This window comes from Pseudochaenichthys georgianus, chromosome 12, assembly GCF_902827115.2.
Source record: "Pseudochaenichthys georgianus chromosome 12, fPseGeo1.2, whole genome shotgun sequence".
Taxonomy (NCBI): Eukaryota; Metazoa; Chordata; class Actinopteri; order Perciformes; family Channichthyidae; genus Pseudochaenichthys; species Pseudochaenichthys georgianus.
In genome coordinates, this window is record NC_047514.1 from 23392516 (window position 1) to 23408376 (window position 15861).

Below are 15861 nucleotides of genomic sequence, written 5' to 3' on the forward strand. Positions count from 1 at the left end.
CGTTGGTTTCCCCAAAAGTGGGCTGTAAAGTGACGTAGATTTTACTCTCATCTATTATTCAAAACCATTCTATTTATTCTAACGTAAATTACATGCCAGTGTTTTATCTTTTTATTTATTTGTTTTTATTTTAAATCGTATAATGTCGGACTTTTTTTCCCATCTGTGAGGAAAAGAAATGGCTCAGAGCCTCAGAATAATGAAATCTGTATTTTTTTTAATCTTTTCCTTCTAATTTGTTATTCTTTTCTAAATAACACACTGTTATTTACTCAACAATAACACACAATTATCCTTGTTTTTATTTATTCATTTAATTCTATAATCTTGGGCTTTTTAGCTGTAAATAAAGTCACCGGAAACAGACGGGACATTTCGAGCGATACACACCACAAACCCACCAAACTGATTACCCAAGATCCTCAGCTTGAAGCTCGTTGATTGGATGTTTTAGCCGCAATGCACGCTGGGATATGGTGTTAATAAGATATGATATCCGACAACGAAAAATAAAATAATACCTAATTCAGAGTGTTCTTGCTTTTCTCTTTGGAAGTCATCACATAACGGCATTGTAATACACGGTTCGGCTGCATTAAATATTACATATCTGCCGTAGTTCTTTATTTATAGAGCCCTGATGAGAAGACTTCTGGACAAACAGGAGAACTGCTGCCAAAACTGAATACTTGACGTGGATCATAAATATATCAACAATTAAACAACATCTTCAATTTATTTTGCCAAAATACGTCTCCTTGCAGTATCAATAGTAATTCGGCTGACTTTTATATTTGATCCTATTGGTATATAGGTTATATTTACACCATAACGGTGCACAGCTGATAGAAAAGGACTTGTAGTTTTTAAAGATATTATTGATTTTCTTTGAATATGAGAATGTAAATGAGTTGAGAGAATAGTCAGGGGATTTGGGTGATGGGAGACACATCTATGGAATCACAATTTCAATAGCTTACCATTACATGACGGATATGCCTTTCTGTCTGTGATGTTTTACAAATCAGATATTAATGTGTAGAAGTAAAACAAGAGAATAGTATAGCAATATCCTGTAAAATTATGTAAAAACATGAATAAAACTACACACCTTCAGATGTTATACATACATAAGTGTCTACACTAATAATACAAAGTTATTATTAGTATGCTGTGTGTACCTTGTGTGCACCGCCTAGTGGTTAAAGCATGTTATTGAATTATTTTTGTTGAATAATGTTATTTGATTAAAACAATATTAAGAGTACATACTTTCATAGGGGGAAAGTAGAAGATCAATGATAGAAATATTATATAGAATATAAAAAGTCAAGAAGATACTAAGTGATCTCTACAATAAAACAGTTTAGTGCCGGATGTACACTAAACTGTATTAATAGGAGGATGTGCAAAACAGAAAAACGAATTAACCTTTATTAACACATTAAAGAATACTTTAGGTTAAGGTCTTCTTTTAAACAAGAAAAAAGCTTTGGGGGTATCTATCTACAGATGAATATTAAGCCTGACAAAGTACTTAACGTCTAAAATATTGCTTTCCTGCAATGTTAACTATGTTGAAGCACTTATTTTAACTGACATTATACACATTTATTATACTCTTATGTATGTAGTAGATAGTATAAGAAATGTGCAGAATATGACAGTTTAATGGTGGAGGTATACAGTACACACATATTAATAGATGTCTTGTAATGCACTGTTGAGGAACCTGCGACCCAAGTTGTGTATAAGATCAATACTGTACACCTTAGAAAATCTTGAAAGGGATGTACAAAATAGCCATTATACAGTTTTTAATTAACTATTAGTAGAGAATAACGAGTAATGAATATACTATAAAGATCTGCAGATAAATGTTTAGTCTTCTCAAGCACCAAGTATCAAATATCTCTCCTGATTGTTGGCACTTGACAATCACCTTCCCTGAATTTTACTCAGGTGTAACTAAAGTCTGCTTTAAGGGTTGTTTATATTTCACATCATTAATCAGAATCTGTAAAGTAACTAAACTAAATGTAGTGAAGTAAAAATACCAGGTTAACCTCTGAATTGTAGTGGAGTAGAATTACAAAGTAACAATGAGCTGTCGTGTGGGTATATATTAATGCTGCCCATTATGGATACAAGCGATTTTCACCCATTTAGTAATTGCATGTTTTAAATGTGTACACACCAATGTGTTTCCTATCGCCTAAACCTCCAGGGCTGTACACAGTTTAATACTGTCAACTTCGAAATTTGGGAAAAAGTCTTTTAAAACTACAATTCCCAGTAGAGACGTGCCATAGAGAACATGTTGCGAAACACAATAGCCAGCATGTGTAGTTCTCGGGGGGCGTTCGAGTCCAGTTTCGTTCCATTTTCAAAGAGCTTGAAGCTCGGCGTAACCTTGGCGCAACATCACGGGGTTTGTCAACGGGACTGTAGTCCCAAACGATAGCTGGGGATTATGGGTAATGTAGTGTCTTCGGCCATCCTAAATCTTGAAATGTCCCGTCTGTTTCTGGTGACTTTATTTACGGCTAAAAAGCATGCTAAAAAGCCCAAGATTATAGAATTAAACGAATAAATAAAAACAAGGATAATTGTGTGTTATTGTTGAGTAAATAACAGTGTGTTATTTAGAAAAGAATAACAAATTAGAAGGAAGAGATTTTAAAAAATACAGATTTCAGTATTTTGAGGCTCTAAACCCCATTTATTTTCCTCAAAGACGACAAAAAAAGTCCGACATTATACGATTTAAAATAAAAACAAATAAATAAAAAGATAAAACACTGGCATGTAATTTACGTTAGAATAAATAGAATGGTTTTGAATAATAGATGAGAGTAAAATCTACTTCACTTTACAGCCCCGCCCACTTCTGGGGAAACCAACGCTGTCATTTGAACAGCGATCAAACCGGAAGCCACAGAGATCTTCTGTTACTGTCCTTTCTTCTTAGAGGAAGTACAGAAACACGGAACTCTGGATTTGTTTTAATGTTTGAGGTGCAATAAACGACACAGCAGCTTTTTGTCATGTTAAAACTATTATGTTCTGCCTCGCTCATGAGAGTAACAGCTGGCGAAATTACAGCCTCGCCTACTGATTTTAATTTAACCATATATCGAGCCCAATTGTCGATTTCAAAGGTGTGCTCTAAAATGATATTTATAAATGATTATTATCATTATTATAAGCAAGACAATAAATGGCAAAGATATGTAGAAAATAAACGTATTTAAGATACGTTCATAAGAAACGTAACCTGGGAGAAAACATGTTTCTAGAAGATATGTAGAAAATAAACGTATTTGAGATACGTTCATAACGAACGTAACGTGGGAGTAAATACGTTTCTAGCTAAACGTAATTCAGAATGCAGTTTAGTTCTCTGGGAACGTAATTTTTAGGAGACAGGGTTGCCACCTTATGTATGCAGATGATTTAATCATCTTTTCCCCATGCAGTGCTGGCTTACAACAGTTTTTGAAGATTTGCTCCCAGTATGGCATTGATTTTAATATTAAGTATAACGCCAAGAAGGGTAGCATCATGATTGTGCAAAGTAAAGAGGATACAAAGGCTGTATTTCCTAATTTTATTCTCAGTAGCAACATTCTACTTGTGTGCAGTGAGATTAAGTACCTTGGTCATCATATTTCTGATGATCTCACAGATGACAAAGACATCCATAGACAACGCTGCAAACTGTATGGCCAGGCAAACATATTAATGCAAACATTTCACAAGTGCTCTGTAGATGTCAAGGTATCACTTTTTAAAGCTTTCTGTACTCCATTGTACACGGCTCACCTGTGGAGTAACTACAAGGCTAGAAGCATGCACAAAGTAAAAGTTGCATGCAATGATGCTTTACAGTTGCTGGTGAGGGTACCAAGATGGCACAGTGCCAGCCAGCTGTTTGTTAACTTGGGGATACCTACCTGTCAAGCCCTTTTAAGAAATGTAATGTACAAATTCATGTGTCACCTAGAAGACTCTGACAATCATGTTATCTCGATTTTAATCAACCCTGTGAAGAGTTCTACCCGGTTCTTTTCCATGATTTGGAGACATTGGCGCAACAGCCTCCACTGACAGTGAGCATGTGTGGCTCGCTGTGATTGGACTGATTTTATGTTTTTTGTTTAGCTTTTTAATCTTATTTATTGATGTGTATCTTGTCATTTTGTATGTGATATGGACCTTGAGTCTGAAATAAAGATTGAATTGTCTGTTCTGTAGGAAGGAGGAACATAACAGAGTGGGACTACACTTAAAAACGGAAGTTTGTTCCAATACGAAGATTGTGACAGATCTGAAAAGTGTCCTTAAAACAAGCCTCCTCGTAATTGTATGCACATTATTTATTCAGCCGTTTGCTGTTTAATCTGATGGGAAATATATCATTCAAAAGAGAGAAAGTAAATAATTTCTTACGTTTTTCCGCTTAGAAAACTAGGCGAACGCTCAATAAGCGAGATGACGTCACCGTTGCGCGTCCCCGTGAACAGGGCTTCAATCTGCGGCAAGCCTTCAGCCTACGGCACAACACCGGTGCTCAAACAAGGAGGCGTATAAATGCCTCCGTCTGTTCCTTAGTCCCTTGAGCAAACACCAGAAACAACAGTATGTATTGTAACAACCGGTGTTTGTGGGTAGTCACTCACGGTAACGCCCACCCAGCCAGTGATTCGCTGTTGGTTGGCGCTTCCATTTCCCTTTCCCCCTATTTAGTTAGACGGAGCCGGAAGGGAAAGGGGTGTGTGCAGCAAGAGGGATCGGCGGAGCAGGTGTGTGCAGCAAGAGGGATCGGCGGAGCAGGTGTGTGCAGCAAGAGCGATTGGCGGAGCAACACGCTCATCTGTTAGCAACCAGCAGTTAGGTTGTTTAAAGTCCGTACCGTTTGTCTGATCCACCGTCATCCGGCATCATACCCTTACTTCACGTTGTTGGATTATTGTGTACAAAGCTGAAAGGAGCCGCTCATCTCACAAAACCTTAAAATCCAGGACTGGATTGCTAAAACCGACTGACATTCTCCTGTGGTAATTGACTGTTTTATTTATTTTGAAGGACACCCGGAGTGGAACGTTTTGGATTTAATATTGAACTGTGGGAAAACGAATTGTTTGAGGGGGGGGTATTCAAAAATACACTTACTATTTGTGATTATGATTTTGAGTTTTTTCCTTTCTTATATTTTAATGTCATTCAATGTTGGGTGTTTACAGTGAGATGTATACACCTTTGTGCAGATTTACAAAAACTGACTGACTAGCCAAATCTGAAACGTCAGGAGAGAGACCTGACTGGCACCCCAAATAACCTAAATAAGTAAACTGTCACATAACAAATTGCACCCCAGATGGGCCCGAAGATGAAATATCGTTGAATGACAAAGATAAAAGAAAAAAACGAAATAAATAAACCCACCCCTGTGGCTAGTAGACCTATACTTTATTTTTGGGAAAAAGAGAACAAAGGACAACAAAATGGCTGCTTATTCAGAATCCTTGTTGGGGGAAATGGAAGGAGAATTAGTGGTGTCCCCTACATCAAATACAGTACCTTCTCACGAGTCTCCTCCCACAACATATTCACTGTTGGACATGGACCTCACTAGATTCTCAGAGTTGGCTAATCCCTTAACTCCTCAAACTGCTGTAAAAGACAACATCAATGGAAATGGAGGACCTCAACCTGTAACTTCTGCCTTAGAGGAAAATAATTCTGGCTCTAAGATTCAACAGCAGCTTCAGAAAATGATTGAGGACCAACATCATCATCGCCAGGAGCTAAAGGATAACATGGAACAAATGACAAACAAAATCACAACTCATAATGAACAAGTAAACAAAGCCCTGACAGGCCTATTTCATGAAAAACAACAAGAAGTTGTTAAACATATGGATAAGCAGTTTGAATATCTGCAAACACAGCTCGATGCATCCATTAGCTGGCGGTTAAATCACTATCATACTGACCTGCTCAAGGATCTTTGTTCTGCTCTCACCCCAATGTCTGTTACCATAACTAACCTACATGAGGAGCTTTCCAAATGCAGGAGAACTATAGATACATTGTCAGAAGAAATGACGGCAGCCAAAGTTAGCACCACCTTTGGCCATGCGAGTGTTCAAACCCACCCTGTGGTTTTACAGGAAGATAAGCCCCTGCCCATTCCAAACCGCCCCAGATTACAATCCACCGTACATCCTGGACAGTCAGAGAACAATTTTGGGTCACCTGGGGAGTCTACCATTCATGAGGAAGTAAAGAGCAGGTTCATGGGAAAGAGTCCTGTTAAATTTCAATTTCCATCATTTGGGAAATTGAATGATACACCTGACCCTCTCCAATATCTGGAAAGGTGTGATGATTTCCTGGCTCTAAATCCGCTCACGGATGAGGAGCTTATTGCCACCCTGCGTAATGTGCTTCACGGGACTGCAAGAGATTGGTGGGATGTTGGCCGCCATAAAATTCACACTTGGAGAGAATTCCATGACCAGTTCCGTGCTGCCTTCCTGTCAGAGGACTATGAGGATGAACTGGCAGAGAGGGTGCGCAATAGAGTTCAGGGAGAGGGTGAAAGCGTCAGAGACTACATGTACCAGTCATTATGCAAGCGCTGGAAACCCAATATTGATGAAGAGGAGATCATAAAATTGATTTTGAAAAACATCAACCCCCAACTGGCCAGTCAGCTGAGAAGTAGCAGAGTCACCTCTGTCGATGGACTTGTCCGCCTTGGTCAGCAACTGGAGAAGGACCGGGAGAACCAGATGCAATATGAACAAAGAAAGAATTTGCCAAGTAAAACACCTCAGCATGTTGCCTCTAAATCTGCTACTATGCCTCCTAACAGAGAAAACCCTGTCCGACCAAGCCAACCTAATCACAACCGACCCCCACAAGTGTTCTGTTGGCGCTGTAAGGGAAGTCATGCCCCAGATTCCTGCCCGCACTGGAACTCTAACAGGGCTACTTCTCAGAAAACCCCATATCAACAACCAAAAACTCCCCATGATGGCCGTGCTACACTTGGGTTCCTCGGACAAACTACTCCTGCAAACTGTTCTTCAATACCACCAGGGGGCACTCTTCCCTGTCAGTTGATGGTTCCATTGCACATTGGTCCATGGATGGGAACTGCAATTCTTGACACCGGTTCATCTTACACCCTGCTAAATGAAAAAATATGGAAAGGAATTAAAGGACAGCAAGATGCGCTCAAACCCTGGACAAGGGGACCCTTGTACTTGGCAGATGGCGAAGCGAGACAGCCTTTAGGATGGAGCGATATGGACCTCACATTAAAGACACAAACAGTTACATTACCTTGTGTCGTCCTGCCTGCTTCCAGTCTTGCTTTCCCTGCAGTGGTCGGGCTTGACTTCATTTTCTTTTCCGGCTTGCAGTTTGATGTATCAGAGAACAGTTACTGGTTTAAGTGCAATAAGAAGCGCCAGTATCAGTTCTTAAAAGAAAGTCAGAGTACAGGCTTTTCACCACAACTCGCCTTCTTCTCTGCTGTGCCTCCTGGAAGCGTGGAACCATGCCCTGACCTCCTACAGGCTGCAACCCTCACTTCTCACCTAGACGATTTCGGAAAAAAACAACTGTTACGTCGACTACAAGCAAACTCTGATGTTTGTACAGAAAAACTTGGAAACACAAATATTCTGACGCACAAAATGTTCCTCACCCACAATATGCCCATCAAACAGAAGGCCTATCGTGTGTCCCCATCCAAACTTCAGGTCATAAAAGACCATGTGGAAGAAATGTTAGAAAAAGACATTATTGAGCCATCTTCCTCTCCATATGCTGCTCCCGTTGTCCTGGTGCCTAAAAAACAGGATAGCAAACCAAGGTTTTGTGTGGACTACAGAAAGATGAATACAGCTACCCACACTGACGCCTATCCCTTACCAAACATCCAGGAAATACTAGAGTCATTGGCTGGATCTGTAGTATTCACTTCCTTGGACCTCAACAGTGGCTACTGGCAAGTTCAAATGGATAAGGATAGCCGAGAAAAAACTGCCTTCATATGCCCTTTTGGCCTGTATCAGTTCAAAGTAATGCCATTTGGACTTAAGAACGCCCCAGCTACTTTCCAACGGCTGATGGAGATAGTACTTCGAGACCTACAGGGAAACACATGCTTTGTATATTTAGATGACATCATCATCTATTCTGACACCTTCGAAAAACACACATCTGATATACAAGCGGTGCTAGACAAACTACGTGAGGCTAATCTTACAGTCAACATGAAAAAGAGTCAGTTTTTTCGAACCTCTCTGAAGTTTCTGGGCCATGTTGTTTCCTCCGTTGGTATTGAAGTTGACCCTGAAAAGACAAAGGCAGTACAGCATTTCCCTGTTCCCCAGAACATCAAGGAACTCCAAAGGGTTCTTGGGATGGCTGGATGGTATCATCGCTTTGTGCCTGGATTCTCACAGTTAACCGAACCACTCAACGCCCTTAAACGGAAAGGAGCCAAGTTCCTCTGGACTTCTCAATGTCAGACTGCTTTTGAGGTTCTAAAAAAACATCTGGTTTCACCGCCAATCCTGGGTCATCCTGACTTTAAACTCCCCTTTATCGTCTATACTGACGCCAGTGATGTCGGTTTGGGGGCAGTCTTGGCTCAACAGACTGGTCTCGGTACAGAGCAGGTCCTGGCTTTTGCCAGCCGAACTTTAAACCAGGCAGAGCGGAACTACTCGACCACAGAGCAAGAATGCCTCGCTGTCGTATGGGCCCTAGAGAAGTGGAGGTACTACTTGGAAGGCAGACACTTTACAGTAGTGACCGATCATTCCTCACTTGTCTGGGTTTTCAAAACGCAAAAAACTAGCACTCGACTTATTCGTTGGGCTCTCCGTCTCCAGGAGTTTTCCTTCACTGTGGAGTACCGTAAAGGAAAATACAACACAGTTCCAGATGCGCTGTCAAGAGCTCCTGTGGATGATGCCCAGACACAACCTGCCACCTGTGCTGCTGTGCTGCTCTCCAAGAGGGACACCTATAGAAACCTCCAAATTACTGATGAGGACATCTGGAAAGCCCAGCAGGAGGATTCTGTCATCCAGACTCTGTACGATGCAATCATGGAAAAAGGAGAAGTCGTTGAAAACGCAACTACCAAGTTTACTGTTTTGGAGGACAAGGTATACAGAGTGGTGCACTTACCTCACAAAACGTTATACCAGGTGTATATTCCATCTTCACTACGCCAACAACTACTCCACCATTATCATAATGATCCTGTGTCCGGCCATTTCGGAAGATATAAAACTTATAAAAGACTACAAGCCCTTGTGTATTGGCCTAAAATGAGCATTGATGTGAGAGAGTATGTACGTTGTTGTCAGGTTTGCCAGCTCTACAAACCTCAGACCCGAAAACCTCCAGGGAAACTTCAGCAGACTGTGTGGTACATGGACCTTGGGAGATGTTAGGAGTTGATCTCATGGGACCCTTCCCAAGAAGCTCTAGTGGTAACCTCTATCTCATTGTCTTTGTGGACTACTACACCAGATGGGTTGAGATGTTTCCACTTCGTAAAGCAACAGCAGAGGCAGTATCCCAGATATTAACAAAGGAGATTCTGACTCGCTGGGGTGTACCGACCTTCATCCTCTCGGACCAAGGTCCCCAGTTTGTTTCAGCTGTTTTTGGAGAAACATGCAAGCGGTGGAACCTTCAGCAGAAACGGACCTCACCGTACCACCCTCAAACCAATCTGACTGAGAGAGTTAACCGGAATGTGAAAGCTATGATAGCTTCCTATGTGGAAGAAAAACACAAAGCTTGGGACAAATACTTATCAGAATTCCGCTTTGCACTGAATTCAGCGGTGCATGAGTCCACAGGAGTCACCCCTGCAGAGCTAAACCTTTGTCGTCTTTTGAAAGGCCCATTGGATGTCGAGCTAAAGCCCCATCTCTGTGATCCTGACACCTCTGCATACACTACAGCTAAACAGATAGCCGAGTTTCAGAAAATGGTAAACGGCAACATGGAAAAAGCAAGGCAGAGACAAAAAATAAACTATGACAAAGGAAGAAGGGATGTGGATTTCTCAGAGAAGGATCGTGTGTGGATAAAAGCACATCCTTACTCAAGGGCTGATAAATCCTATATGGCCAAATTGGCACCTAGGTGGAAAGGTCCCTATCGTGTCATCAGGCAAGTCGGACATCTAAACTTTGAGGTGGTCCTAGAAGAGACTGGAGAGAACATTCGTGTTGTTAATGTGGCTCAAATCAAACCATGCTTTCCCACTGCTGAAGAGATGGACAGAAAGCAACATCAGCGTATCCTCAAGATTTTTGAAGAGGAAAGCGATGAAGAGGATTTTGTGGGTTTTCCAGCTTAAAGTTGGAACAACAATATCGGAAATAAAATAAGGAGGGATAAGGAAAATGAAACAGCCTTCCTATGTCAGGCTTCTCTCATGGGGGAAGGAGTGTAACAACCGGTGTTTGTGACCGGTAGTCACTCACGGTAACGCCCACCCAGCCAGTGATTCGCTTTTGGTTGGCGCTTCCATTTCCCTTTCCCCCTATTTAGTTCCGGAAGGGAAAGGGGTGTGTGCAGCAAGAGGGATCGGGATGATTTTGAGTTGTGTCCTTTCTTATATTTTAATGTCATTCAATGTTGGGTGTTTACAGTGAGATGTATACACCTTTGTGCAGATTTACAAAAACTGACTGACTAGCCAAATCTGAAACGTCAGGAGAGAGACCTGACTGGCACCCCAAATAACCTAAATAAGTAAACTGTCACAGTATAATGCCGTATGTGATTAATGAATACCAGGCCAAACACTCTGTTGCCAGTTTTTTACAGAAATGAGGTTAAAATGTTAACATAGGTTCAGGAGCATGGCCACGCCTAAAACTCCAACTCAAACCACGGCCACCCCTATTTATATCCGGCAAAACTTACGGCCACTGCTCGTCTCCATCCTTTCAACCCACCCTCCCTCTCCCTTTCTACCCATACAGTTCCCCTTCCGACTCACACCGAGCGATACATCCATCCATCCCTTCTTCCCTCCCTCCCCTCAACATCCCTACATCCTAAATCCCTCATCCCTACATCCCTTCATCCCTCCATCCCTCATCCCTACATCCCTCATCCCTACATCCCTCAATCCCTCATCCCTACATCCCTTCATCCCTCATTCCTACATCCCTCATTCCCACATCCCTCATCCCTACATCCCTCATTCCTACATCCCCTCATCCCAACATCCTCTTCCCATCACCATTTATATTTAAACGGTGCATGTTCATATACTGCGTATACTAATACCTTAATTCCAGGTATCGTCTGGGGGGCCCGTAATCAACCCACGCAGATCATGCCGGAGACGGAACCCCCACTCTGAGTCTCCCACTGCACGGACCATAGCTCGTCCTCCCAGATCATCCCTTCACCCCCCTCATATCATTCACATGTTACTTCAATAAACGTACAAACATCACAGTGTTGTGGCGTGGTTCCTGCTAGTGAAACCGAGCTTAACTGCAGTCCGGCAACAGACATGAATTGCCACTCACTCGAACGGTTTCAACATAAACTGTGCCTTTTCTCTCAAGTCGAAACAAATAGACCTGCAGAAAGCATCAATTTCAATGATTGTAATGCTCTTCTTCAGACTTTACTTGCGACGTGTTCTTTTAATCGTTTGTTTACAAAGACACACTCAATCCATGACACTATAATAACCCCAGTTGATTAGAACACAACACTCAGGCACATTCTTGTAATTGCTTTGCTAAATGTGCGTTGAATGGAAGGATTAAGATGCCCCTTATATGTTAACATGGTTTGAAAAGTTAGTGTACATTTTGCCATTGGAGACATTGGCCCATTCCCAAACCGCCCCCTACACCCTACCCCTCTGTTTGCACGTTCACGCGGAGGGTCCGCCATATTGAGGGCTGTTCCAAACCAACGAGTGTGGAGCGGTGTGGAGGGGGAGTGGGCTATCAAGACCTCAAACAGCGAGTCTGCATCGGTGCTGACTTGAGATCGGTCTCTACCTGACCGGAGTCAACGCTGTGTGTGTCCGTCAGGAAACATGCTGTTTACATGTAGTTCCAGCAAACATCCACTGATAAACTGCGATGTTAAGAACCTCATGATAACCTCATATGTTTTAACTTAGGATCATACCTGTGTTTAGTCTAGAAAAAGGTAAATGTGTGCATTTTATTATACAGTTGTGTATATTTACAAACTGTTTCAAATACTAAGAAGCTTATAGGTGTAAAACTAAAAGAGCTTTACAAAAAAGTAAAACAATTAAAGATGTTAGGAGTTGTATTTGAGTTATTAATTTACATTGTGTGTCTAAGAGATGCTGATTTGAAACCGTTGTTACATACAGTTACGGCATTTCCTGTTTGTGCCGGAGAGGGGAGGCCGTCCCAAAGCTTGCCGCTGTATTTACTCCCTCCATCTGACAGGAGGGAGCCTCGTTGAGCTGAGAGTGTGGCTACAGACGGAGCTCACTCCGTCACGGAGGGGTAGGGTCGAGGGAGTGGTTTGGGATTGGGCCAGAGTGTCAGAAAATGGTTGGGGACTGGTGCGCAAAAGCATAATTGGTTCTCTTGGTGTGGTGTTACTATGGGGGTAACAAATATAACAAAATAAGTACTCACTTTATTGTGACTGCTCCTTTTTTGTGTCTGTTTTTGCTTTGTTTGGTCTTAATTGTAGGTCTTGATATTTTATTTTTGAACATGATTGTCACACTGCCAACACCTCAACATCTGTAACGAGTTCACTTACACTAATGAATACACCCAGAGACCCCATCTCTCTAAAGCAAAGTAAGTGTGATGATCCCTTTCCGTCCAATTACCACTCACGCTACACACTTCCTCTTTGTATTGCATCCATTAGATCAGAATTCCCCCAAGAGGTAAGGTAGCTATATTGATCTTTACTCATGAGGAATTTGTGCATTCACATTTTTATGCAGATATTGTTAAAGCTTTATCAAATATACCAAAGATATATCTGAGTAATTTTACAGGAGGCTGAGAAAAAATACATTGCATCATAATCGGCTGCACACGTACTGTAACTAATGGTCTGTGTCTATTGTGACTGATACATATGATTCATCCATGCTTAAAAGCCAGACCCAGGCCTTTGTTAAGTTGTTCTATAAATCAAACATTGCAGATACCTTCAAATGGGTTTACCTTTGTCTGCTCTGCTTTTATCCCTTGGTCATCTGTAATGCAATAATTTGCATTATTTGAGGTTCTTGTTTGTGCTCCACCCAGATGCATTATGTTTACACACACACACACACACACACACACACACACACACACACACACACACACACACACACACACACACACACACACACACACACACACACACACACACACACACACACACACACACACACACACACACACACACACACACACACACACACACACACACACACACACACACACACACACACACACACACACACACACACACACACACACACACACACACACACACACACACACACACACACACACACGCAGGCGGGGAGACCAGGTCATTAATTGAATGTCTCTCCCACCTTAGGCCAATAGAAAAGGGGACTTTGGGTGCTTATGTTCAATCTTTGCAGATTTGACCTCAGTGCTATATGTGACTGCTGCCCACCCACACATGCAGTTAATCCACACACACACACCATTGCACACTCCTTACCTCTGTGCTTTGCCCTTTCTCCTCCTTTTTCTCACTATATGCACATACATACACCCATATTCACAAATAGTCACAAGGCTGCACCTTAAGGCTAACAGTGTCTGTTTAATGGAGTTAGTGATATATCCATTGGGTGCTCTGCTCATTTAAAAGTCAGTGGAGGGAGGAGAGGAAGCAGGCTGGGAGGATGTGAGGATGGTGAGAGGCTAGAGGCTACAAAGGAAACAGCAACACAAGGAGGACGGGACATATGGAGGGAGAAGGAGAGGCGGGGGAGTGTGAACAATGGGCGCAAATGACAACATTAATCCCACATCAGGGCTATCACTGAAGGGCAAGAATGTGTACGTGTAAACAAGGCCACGGAGCTGCCCTGAATAATGTGAAGATCTCGCCGGGCCAAGTCCTGCCAAATGTTAGTTCTCATTCATAACACTCCGTTCGATGTCTCACTATGGGATGCGCCTCAACACGTATGCAAACAGAAGCATCAATCTCATTACGCCAATCCTGATTGGCTGGTGATCTTGACGTCTACGTCAGGGAATTGAAAATAATATGTGTATCCACCCACCCTTTAAGTAGCTTGCGCTACGTCGCAGCGTCATTCAAACACCTCTTCTCGCTTCAGAGCACATCTCGAATATCAGTAGCCGGGCTAGCTTAACGGTCCACAGACTGAACCCAAGCTAACATTCGGTCGACGGGCGCTTGCCGGTTACTTTTTTGCTTTGCAGAAGAATTGAACAAATATTAACACACCAGTTAATATTGTAATCTGTCCCGCCGTTTTTTCTTTCGGATTAACGGTAAGGTTTAATTTTTTCTTCAAACAGTAACATACCTGTTGCTAGTTTATCCCTCTGCGCCGACACCACGGCGAGCGAGGACGGACTCTTCTCTCCCTCACACCAGAGGAGACGGAGATAAGAAAGATATTAACACACCAGTTAATATTTTCTTTGGGGAAAAAAATCTACCCCCTCGTTTTTTCCTTTCGGAATAACGATAAGGTTGGATTTCTTTTCTCGGTGACATAGCTGTTACTAGCTTGTCCCTCCCTCTCCCTCACACCAGAGGAGTCGGAGGCTCAGAGGCTCGGCTCGGAGGCTCGGCTCGGAGGCTGCGGGTTTAAGATCTCGAGCACAGACTCACACCAGGTCTGCTCGTCGTGCCTTGGGCTGGAACACGCCCAGGAAGCTATCGATACCCCCGGTTCGTGTGGGCATTGTGCCCGCTTCACCATCAAGAGCCTCCGCCGACGGCTAGCGCTCCAAGCTAGCCTTTCGGGACAGGACCCTTTCATGTCCGTTGATTCGCCGGCCGACAATCAGGCCATGGTGGCGACCGCCGCGGAGATTGAGCCCAGCACTGTGTCAGGCTGGGGCTCAACAACGGCGGTAGCCACGGAATCGGAGCCCTGCGAGGTGTCAGGCTGGGGCCCGGTGGCGGCAAGAGCCGCGAGAGTGGAGCCCCGCGCTGTGTCAAGCTGGGGCTCCCAGCTGGACCTCACCGTGGTTCTACCCGCGGAGGATGTCCTGCATCTGGATTATATGGAGGAGGATGAAGAGGATGCCTCTGAGTTCCTATTATCCGACTCGGATGAGCACGAAGATGACATCTTCGTTTCATCTGCCCAGGCTGCCAAGCCGGAGGCGATGTCCGCTCCCCCGGGCGAAAGCACACCAGCTTCGCCCTGCCTCAGTATGGACTTGCAGGCCGTGTGCCAACGCGCTGCGTCCAGGCTGCTTCCAGTCAGCAATGACCGAATGAGCCTATAAAGCCGCAGCTTTGTCCGCCAGGGCGCTCAACGTCTCCTCGCTGCTGACCGCCTACCAGGCGGAGCTCTGCGAGGACATGACGGTCAAACCTGAGCCTGCCGTGTGGGATGAAATTGCAGCGATCACGGACATTTGTCTCCGTGTGCAGCGCTGTGCAGTCCAAGCCACGGGCAAAGCACTGGGGATAATGGTGGTACAGGAGAGAGCTAGGTGGCTTACCCTGACGAACCTTCCAGACCGGGAAAAAGAGGACATCTTGGACATGCCTATTGTTCCCGAGGGCATATTTGGCTCCGCTCTAGCTTCGATG